Source organism: Heterocephalus glaber, unplaced genomic scaffold (assembly GCF_053883595.1).
Source record: "Heterocephalus glaber isolate CG9 unplaced genomic scaffold, H.glaber_assembly_v1.0 deba00001666, whole genome shotgun sequence".
Taxonomy (NCBI): domain Eukaryota; kingdom Metazoa; phylum Chordata; class Mammalia; order Rodentia; family Bathyergidae; genus Heterocephalus; species Heterocephalus glaber.
Genome location: NW_028258406.1, coordinates 3,725,462 through 3,735,597, shown reverse-complemented (window position 1 = coordinate 3,735,597; position 10,136 = coordinate 3,725,462). Strand labels below are relative to the sequence as shown.

The window sequence follows — 10,136 nt, the reverse complement described above, 5'->3', positions numbered from 1 at the left end:
GTCTGAGATCAGAGTGGCAGTGGGGTACAGTTCCCGATGTGGGCCTTTTCCTAGTTCATGGACAGCCATCTTCTTGCCATGTTCTCACTTGATGGAAAGAGAACTAGCTAGCTCTTTGGCCTATTCTTACATTAGGGTATTAATCTCATTTATGAAGTTTCTACCTTCATGATCTTATTACTTCAAAAGGCCCCATGTCCGAATATCACATTAAGATTAGAGATTCAGCATGAATTTTGACAGAGAGCACACAAATATTGAGTCTATCACAGTGCATATTTTAAAAATGGTACATGAAACAATTATTTCTGAGTAGGCTTATATATAAAAGCATTGCAAAATAACAAAAAGAGCTGAAAACAGAGGTGGCAGAACTCAGTTAAAAAAAAGAAAGTGAGAAAAAAAAGAAAGAAAAAGAAAAGAAATTAGAAGGCAGCTGAAAGTGTAGCTCACTGGTAGAGAACATGAGCTTGAACCCCAGCAATAGAAAATAAAAGACATTATAGAAAACAACATTACAGAAAAAGATGAACTGGTAAGAGAATAAAGGAAAATAGCTATTGTGGAAATTCATAGGGATGTAAGGGATAGAGAAAAATAGAACTTGGGGGCCAGGGATTTAGCTCAGTGGTTCCGCCACCTGCCTCTCAAGCACAAGGTCCCAAGTTCGACCCCCAGTACCAAAAAAAAAAGGAAAATAGAAATTGGGAAATTGACAAATATTGAGGAGTTTAAAAGATTTAAGAGAGAAAGACCTTCAGGAACATTTTGAAAGCATTTTAAGCACATAAAAACTCAAAGAATAAGATAACATGACCCTTGTTGAGGAAATTATTGAAGGATAAACTTCATTAAGTAAGAATGACTGGGAAAACAATAGCAAAAAAACTTGCAGTAAGAATTAAATATATATTTCACAATACAAAAAGGCTAAAATAAGTAAAGAGATTAGGAAATAGAAGATAATAAAGTTTTTAAAAGGGAGAAAATAAATCTTGCATGTGCTGACAATTTAGAAATTAATTAACTAACAAATTGGGAAAGTATAGGGGAGAATGAGGAGGACTGTCACATTTATAATATCTGGAAGTCAAACATATTATTTCAAATTGATAGACACAAACTGGAAGTAAAAGAAAATTTTAAAAAGCTCTGAGAAATATAATATTATTGACTAATAATGAAGGAAAAGGGGACAAATAAAAACCAGGAAGTGGATAAAATATTCCTCTATTATCATTGGTCCTCATATGAAACTATTAATAACTAAAGAAATAAAGATAAATAGAAAAACACATCTGCCTAAAAATTAAAAAATAATACATACACACAAAACCAAACAAACAAAAATTACTTGGAAAAATTTTAAAAACAACTGTTATCGGGTAATGTTACATGAAACGGGATAGACCTAAGGCCAGGCATATCTATACTATCAATAAATGTAGATGACTTTGATTCAACTACAAGAAAAAAAAGTCATCGCTTCTCGGCCTTTTGGCTAAGATCAAGTGTAGTACAAGAAAAAGAAGATTTCAGATTGGAGACCAAGGAAAACTTAACTTTGTTCTGTATGCAGAAGATACTTTTAAAACTTTCGGAAGAGTTGAAATTAAAGTCATTCTTGAGATGTCGATATCAGATAAATTGGAATTCAGGATAAAAAGCAGTTTATAAAAAATGTCCTTTATAATGCCAAAGGGGACAACTGACAGTGTAGAAATAAAAGTCATTAAAAAAAAAAGAAATAAAAATCATGAAAATCTATGCACTAATCAAAACAGCAGTAACATCCACAAAGCAGAAATGATAGAAATTATAAGGAGAAACAGAAAAAAAAAGACACTAGTGTAGGATTATTGTTCTAAGACCTAAACAACTAACTTTTGCTCTTTTTCTTTCTTCCTTTCTCTTTTTAAAAAACTGAATAATATTGTATATTTTTATTGTGTACAACATGATGTTTTAAAGTACATACATGTTGTGGAATGCTTAAATCTAGCTGATTAACAAATGTATTACTTCACATAGTTATATTTGTGGTGAGCACATAACATCCACTCTGTTTACAGTTTTCAAGAATAAAACCATCATTATTCAGCTTGCTATATAAGACACCTTTTGAAGTTTATTTCTTCTGTCTAACTATAATTATTATGGCATTTAACCAACCTCCCCTCAACTATTCTGACCTTTGGTCATCACTATTCCCTCCAAATAACATTACTGTGAGAAATCAGATTTGATACACGTTGAACTTTGTTCCTGAAAATAAAAATATACACCTTGTTTTCAAATGTTCATAGAGAAAGTCATGAAAATTGATCATACTTTAGATCACTGTATAATCCTCCATCAATATATCACCACCAAATAATTTTGTGGTCACAATCAAATAAAACTAGGAATAAATCAGAAAATTTCTTTTAAAATTTCATATGATACTTTGAAAGTTCTTAACTCCAGATATAGGCCTGAAAAGAGCTATGAATAGAAATTATAGAATTTCTGAATAAATGATAATTCAGTATTAAACAATGATAATGATAACTAAAAATTCTGCTAAAGAAGAGATCATGGCCCTAAATCTATTACTTAAAAAGAAGAAATAAAAATAAATTAGTTAAGCTACCTACTCAAAAGATTTGAAAAGGAGAAGCAAAAAGCAGTGCTAATAAAAAACAGAATTAAAAATTATAAGTTCTGCTCTTTCTGCCACCATCTTGAATCCGCATTCTCTGCATAAAATGCCCAATGAAGCTTCAGAAACTGTCTCTGCTACAGAGCAGGAGTTGCCACAGCCCCAGGCTGATATGGGGTTTGGAACAGAATCTGACAATGATGAATACTAGAGCTCCAGGAGCAAGATTCCACACAAGCAGCTCAAGTCCATGAAGAACCAGTCAGTAAAGCAAAGCAGAGTCGGAGTGAAGAGAAGGCACAGAAGGCTATGTCCAAACTGGGTCCTTGGCAAGTTACAGGGATTACTAGAGTCACTGTCCAGAAATCTAAAATATCCTCTTTGTCATTACAAAACCAGATGTCCATGAGACCCCAGCTTCAGATACCTGCATAGTTTTTGGGGAAGCCAAGATTGAGGATTTATCTCAGCAAGCAGTTAGCAGCTGCTGAGAAATTGAAAGTTCAGGACGAAGCTGTCTCAAACATTCAAGAAAATACACAGAGTCCAACTATACAAGAGAAGGGTGAAGAGGAAGAGGTTGATGAAACCGCCATGGAAGTTAAAGACACAGAATTGGTTATGTCACAAGCAAATGTGTCGAGTGCAAAGGCAGTCTGAGCCCTGAAGAACTACAGTTATGGTATTGTAAATGCTATTATGGAACTAACACTGTAACCATCTGAAAGGTGGACTTTTTTGGTGTATCAAAAAGGTCACTGAAGGGCTAGAAATGTATCTCAGCAGCACTGCGCCTGCCTGGCAAGCACAAGGTCCTGAGTTTGATTCCTGGTATGGGGAAAAAAAAAGAAAAAGTCACTGCAGCTTGGTTTGAAATCTGTACTGTTTCTTTCACTAATAAAGTTATGACTTATTTGATGAAAAATAATTATAAGTTCTATTGAAAAACAGAACTGATAAATAATTCTGAAACTCGAGTCTTTCCAGATTAAAAAAAGAGTACATAAAGCTAGCTAGCTTAATACAGAAAAAAACATAGAACAAGTGTAACTACATAAATCAATACAAGAAAGTAACCCTAGAAAGAGGACATTCAAAGAATTCTGAGATTACTCTGCTCAACTCTACGCAAATAAATGAAAAAAAAAAAACTGGATGAAATGAATAAATTACCATAAAAAGACAGAAAATGTAAACAAGCCAATCTCTAAGAAGAAATAAGAGCTGCCAAAGAGTGATCTTCTTCTTCAAAAAAATTACCAGCCCCAGAACATGTTTACAGGAATTTCTGTAATGCATTTCAAAAAAGTCAACTGCAATATACTTGGAACAGTTCCAAGCATGGGAAAATCTAAGTGTCCAAATTTTTTTTGTAAGTGTGCAAGGATTATGTCACTGCTATAATTAGATTATATCATATGGAATAAGTGAAGAGATTATTTTGCATGTATTTTAATCAAAAGGAAGTTATCTTGGTGAGCCTAACTTAATTAGGTGAGTCCTCTAATGGAGAGTCTAAATGTATGAGATTTTCTGCTGCCCTTGAAGAAGGAAAGATCCATGTTCTAAGGGATAACATGGCAAGGGATTATGGGGGACCTCTCAGAATTGAGAATGATCTTTGGCTGTAACCTGCAAGAAAGAGGATCCTGAAATCACAAACAAGTTAATTCTATTAACAACCATATAAGCTTAGAGGAGAATCCAGAACTATAAAAGGTATCATAGCTTGGTCAGCACTCTATTTTAGCCTGTGAGACCCTGAACAGAGGATCCATCTAAGTCATGCATGGCCTCTTGGTCCATGAAGACTGTACAATAATAAATGTATGTTGTATTAAATCATCAGGTTGTGACAACTTCTTACACAGCAAGAGGAAGCAAATATACCCCTAACCTGAATTTGAAAAAGGTGAGAGAATGAAATATAAAAACTGAAGCCATCAAGTAGGTAGGATACAAATGAATATATGTGGGACATCAGTTATTTAATTAATAATATTTTATACAAGTTGTTAATTTGTTTTTTCAGCGGGAGTACTGAACTTTCTAGCCCAGAGTTAATAAAGATTAAGAGGAATGAGCAGACTTTAGGGGAAAAAAATAACTCCATGGGATATAGCCAAAGCTATATTTTAAATGAATAATGTGGACAGCTGAAAAGCTCGAAAAAAAAACCCCAAAATCATAAACAAAGCAGGAAGAATTGATGAACATACACATAAAATAAAACTTTAAAATAGGAACAAAAGACAAAAGAAATTAAAATAGATACTTAAAAAGCTTAAAAGGGCCACTAAGATAGACAAACATCAGACAAGTCTAACCAATGAAAAAAAGATAAATCATTGGGAAAGACTGACCACACATTCAGAGAAAAATCTTTAAATTATGGTAGAATTCTAAGAACAATTAACCATTTAGAAAAGAGATCCCATTCAAAATGGTAACAAATATATGAATTAAGTGTAGTAAGTTTAATAGGAATGGAGAAAAGAAAGAAAGAAGAGCTAATATAGACTAAAAATACTTGAAAAAATGAGAGGCACGTTATGTTCTGAAAGGGAAACAAAGGTAAAAGATAAAGTCCTGAGTTTTATAAATGTTAGTGATTTTTTTTTAGGACAATTTAGTAAGATTATGATGGAGGCAATGTTGATGTCTTGATGTGAAAGTATAGAGAACCACTGTGAGATACATGGTGATTTATGAGTTGACAGGAAATTTAAAATTATTCAGAGAAACTCCAGAAAGCAAATTTACTTTCGCAATCAGTCATTGAATAAATGTTTATCTGGTCTGTACTAGATTCTAGGGGAATGGTAAAAAGATATGAAGCTAAATGAGAACTGAATAGGGTGACTCCTTGACAATAATTGGTCATAGAAGACTCTTCTGAGTAGGTAAAATGTAAGCAATCTGAATAACAAGAATCCAGACATGCTGTGGCAGGAAAGGACTGTGCATGACAGTGAAGCTGGGTGGCTGACTGGGAAGGGACTGTGGTAGTCCAGGCAAGAGATGGCAGTGTCTTGCACTAGGATGGCACTTATGGAGGCAGAGAGAAGTGAACTTGGAGTACATTTTGGACACAGACTTACAAGATTTATTGAGTTGGATGCTAAGGGAATGAGAGAAATCAGGAAGAATGCCAATAGTTTTAAAGCTACCAAGTGGGTCTAGGAGGTTGGTAGTGGTGCTGTTTATTCAGATGGAAAACGCTGGGTGGGAAATAGAAAATTTAGGATGGAAGGCAGGAGGGTAGAATTTGAGAATCATGAATTATTCACCAAAGTAGATTTGAGATTCTCAAAACCTCCAAAGAGTTAGGTCAAATAGGTAGAAATGAGAGGTTGTATTTGGAGTTGATATTTGGGTGTCATTATAGTATGGCTGGCCTTTAAAAGCTTTGGATCTAGATAGATACCTTCCATGGCAAAAGTACAGATAGAAAAGAGAAAGGTGCCTGGGAAATTAAAACCTTAAAGTACACCAACATTTATTTAGAGCAGCTGAGACAAGAGTCAGCTAAGAAGCTTAAGAAGAAATGGCCAACGATGTAAGAAAGGCAAGGGGATGTTGTATTAAGAAGCCAAGAGAAGTGTTTCAAAGAGAACAGAGTTGTCAATTGAAAGGATATGTGGTCAGCTCCTTTGAATGCTACTGAAGGGTAAAGACAAGTCACTGTGAGCTTGACCACCTAGCACAAGTTGCCCAGTTTAGGCTAAGTGCTCACACCTGAATCCATTATTTTTCATAGGAAAGTCAATTTATGGTGAGAAACCCGTAACCAAGGTGTTTCCCCAATGCCCAACTCATAAAGGTATACAATCCTTTCTCTATTTCAAAAGCACATCAGGGGGAGCAAAAGTTTGGGTAATAACTATCTAGATCCAAGGTCAAGGCTCAATGTCAGTCTTACTTATAAGGTCCAAATACTCTATAAACGACAACACAGAAAGTATTAAATTCTTAACATTCTTGTTTCATCATCCCTTTTGAAAATAGTTTTTCTATTATCTTTAATCTACAGTCAAGTTAATTTGATTTACTGATCATATCATAAGCTTATCTAATTCTTATTTTGGAGTATCATCCTTTAATATATTACAAACCATGTGTTTAACTAAGTGTAGAGAATTATAAGATGTAGATAATAGGGTGATTAATTTGAACACAATAAGTACAAGTTAAGTTTAACAATTCCCTAGTATATATAAGTATTTCTGTGAATTATCTCTTACAGTAGAGTTAGACGTATCCCATTTAATCATAGTGTATTTAACCTAGGTTAAATGAGTTAAGACCACTAACTTTTCCAATTTGTGTTATAAGTTGGGTAAATTTGTTTTAGAAGTCAAGAAAGGGAAATAGAAGTGATTCTATTAGTCAGTATGTATAAAATTTAACTCTTCATATGTACACTTTAAAATGTTGTGTTTTACCAATGAATTGCTATTCTACTGAGTAACATTCCCCTCTCTCCATTTTTAGCTTTTAAGAGTAGTTATATTTAAATAACCACTAATAAACTGAGTTAAAGAAAACACAACTTTTGGAATTTTTATTGTTTTTTCGGGGGTTTTTTTGTTTTGTTTTTTGGAACTGGGGATCAAATTCAGGACCTTGTGCTTGCGAGGCAGGCGGTGTAACCACTGAGCTAAATCCCGGGCCCCTGGAATTTTTATTGTTTATATTCACAAAATCTCACAGTAAAGAAGGTTACAGCTAAGATATGTTGGACAGTTTCTTGTAATTGTTTCACAATCCCTCTATTGGGCTTATGATCTTAATGACAGTAGGTGAAAGGAGGGAGGAAGGGACATAGAAAGCTAAATAAACTGTCAAGATTATTGTACCATTTTATAAAACCATGTGATGGAACGGGAGTTCTCATTTCACATATAGGTACTGTATTGATTGCTGTACTGACATTATGGCCACTATGAGGAACAGTTAGTCTTATACTGTGGACCTGAATGGGAAAAGTAAACTGGTCTGGTGATGATTAAATTTCAACTACAGGATGAAATTACTAGTCAGGCACATCACTGTGGCCATCATAGTTGTTTAAGAAAGTCCTAGTAACTCTGTCCTTCCCTACAGGTATGGATCAGGTGGAGGAACAGACGTAGACTACCATCTCACTCACAGAATCCCTCCATTGCACTTTCCTTGTGTCTGGGCTGCTCTCCATGCTCTGCCTCCTAAAACACTCTCATCCATCATGGCCTCCATTATGGGCTCCTGGCAGACCCATTAGTTCCATCCTTCTCTTGCTCTCTGCTTAGCATTGTGGCCTTAGTGCCTGTAATTCAGACCTTGAATGACACCCTAGGCAAAGTCAGTATTTGTTTAATACAATTTAATTTTAATAATGAGTTTCCACTTCCAAGATTATTTAATGTTTACCTATTTTCTTATTGATATAACTAGTTTTGTTGGTTATTTCCTTTTGTTATAATAATATGGGAAGTTGGGCGTGGTGGCGCACACCTATAATCCCAGCACTTGGGAGGCCGAGGCAAGAGGATTGCCACAAGTTCAAGGCCAGCCTGGGCTACATAGTGAGTTAAAGGCCAATCGGGACTACACAGCAAGACCCTGTCTTAAGAAAAAACAAAACAAAGCAAAGCAAAACAAAACATCATAAAACAAAAAAGCTAAGGGTAGCTTTTTTTGGAAATTGTGGAAACATCTCTTCTTATACTAAATCTTTATTTATAGTATTGCATTACCTTTATATTTTACTATTATCAGTGAATCTGTTTTTATCTACAATATTTGAAGAACTGGAAGCATAGCAGTTTTATTGGTTTCCTGTAACTGCTGTAACAAATCACCATAAACTTTGAAGTTTAAAACAATACAAATTTATCTTATTGCTCTTCTGGCCTTAAATCTGAAATGAGTTTCAGTGGGCTAAAACCCAGGTATGGCCAGACTACATTCCCTCTGGAGGCTCTAGGGGAAAATCTGTTTCTTACATTTTTCAGCTTCCATAGGCTCCTCATATTCCTTGGCTTGTGGTTGTGTCACTCTTTGTTTCAGCCTTCACATCTTTTTCTCTATTATGCTTTCCTCTCAGAAGAACATCCATGACTGGGGCTGGGGATTTAGCTCAGTGGTTCCACCACCTGCCTCGCAAACAGAAGGACCCGAGTTTGATCCTAGGTACCAAAAAAAAAAAAAAAAAGAAGAAGAACACCTATGACTACACTTTGTCCATCTGAATAATACAAGAGAATCTTTCATCTAAAAATCCTTCATTTAATCACATCAGTAAATTCTCTCTTGTTTACATGGTAATATATTCACAGGTTCTGAGAAGTGGGACACGAACATCTTCAGGAGGAACATTGTTCAGCTTCCCACAGCATTCATTACTATTATATCAAGTAAGTAAAAAAATGCATACAACCGACACTAGACTTTAGAATGTTTATGAAGCCTTAATATCAAAGGACTTAAAGTGCACAGACAGAAAAGTTAAGATAGTTGGTAGTGAGATTATGTACACTTGAGAGTTAATAAACTAACTCCATTCAATTTAAGAGAAAACATAAAAACGATTGTTTGACGCCAAGGTCTATCTAATACAGTAACTATCGTGAGGTAGTTTGTTTGAGACTTTAACTTCTAATAGCATAAAGCTAGATATTCAAATACATTCTTCAAGTCCTGGTCATTTAACTTTTAAAATTACTTGTTTTTTGTAAATAGATACATGGTAAAAAAAAAAAAAAAAAGAGAGAGAGCGAGCCAAAAAAGGTATCTGGTGACAACTAAGTCTTTAGCCTCTGTCTTCTAGTTACTTATAATCTTCCACAGGCAAAAAGTCATTAATTCTCCCTTCAGTGGCTTTTGTTTATTGTTCCTGAAATTAGTTTGGTCATTTGAAAGCTTCTCTCCTGAGTCATTAGGACATTACAAGGTTAATCTATACGTACTTTTTATTTATAAAACTGTCTTTATATCAGTAAGGTAGATATTAGAAATAATTTCTATTAACACTTGAGACTCCTTTGCCTAATATAGCATGTACTGCTTGATAATCTACATACAGCTTTTGGTATTTAGGTCCTCACTCATACTTTTATCTTTATGTATTTCCCCAAAAGGAGCAACTATTATATGCATGTCAAAGCATGGGCTCTTGAGGTAGCACCTCAAGTCCAAATTTGACTTTTCCAGCTTTAAGTTGTCTGACTTTAAACAAATTAGTTGAACTTTTTTCTTTTCTTTTATTTTTTTGCTTTGGCGTATAGAAAATGTGCATGCAAATTAAGTGCTCCATAAAGAATCTGGAATTTACTGAGTATTTAACAAACAATTCTATTTATGAAGCATTCCAGTACATTTGTTAGAATTATCCTCTTGTGTTTGCTTTCTTAATCTTAGTTGATAGTGATTACTATTCTACATTTAACAACATTTACCCAGTGGTATAAAGATTACTAGCCTATAATTCTCAGAACCATGGTACCATTGAGAT

The 10,136-nt window shown here is 34.4% G+C and overlaps 2 pseudogenes; both read left to right on the top strand.

The window, feature by feature from the left end:
* Window positions 1–1,481: 1,481 nt before the first annotated feature.
* On the top strand, window positions 1,482–1,639 carry LOC147822240 (U2 spliceosomal RNA; annotated as a pseudogene).
* A 1,108-nt stretch (window positions 1,640–2,747) lies between these two features.
* Window positions 2,748–3,301, top strand: LOC101713314 (nascent polypeptide-associated complex subunit alpha pseudogene; annotated as a pseudogene).
* The last annotated feature ends 6,835 nt before the right edge of the window (window positions 3,302–10,136 follow it).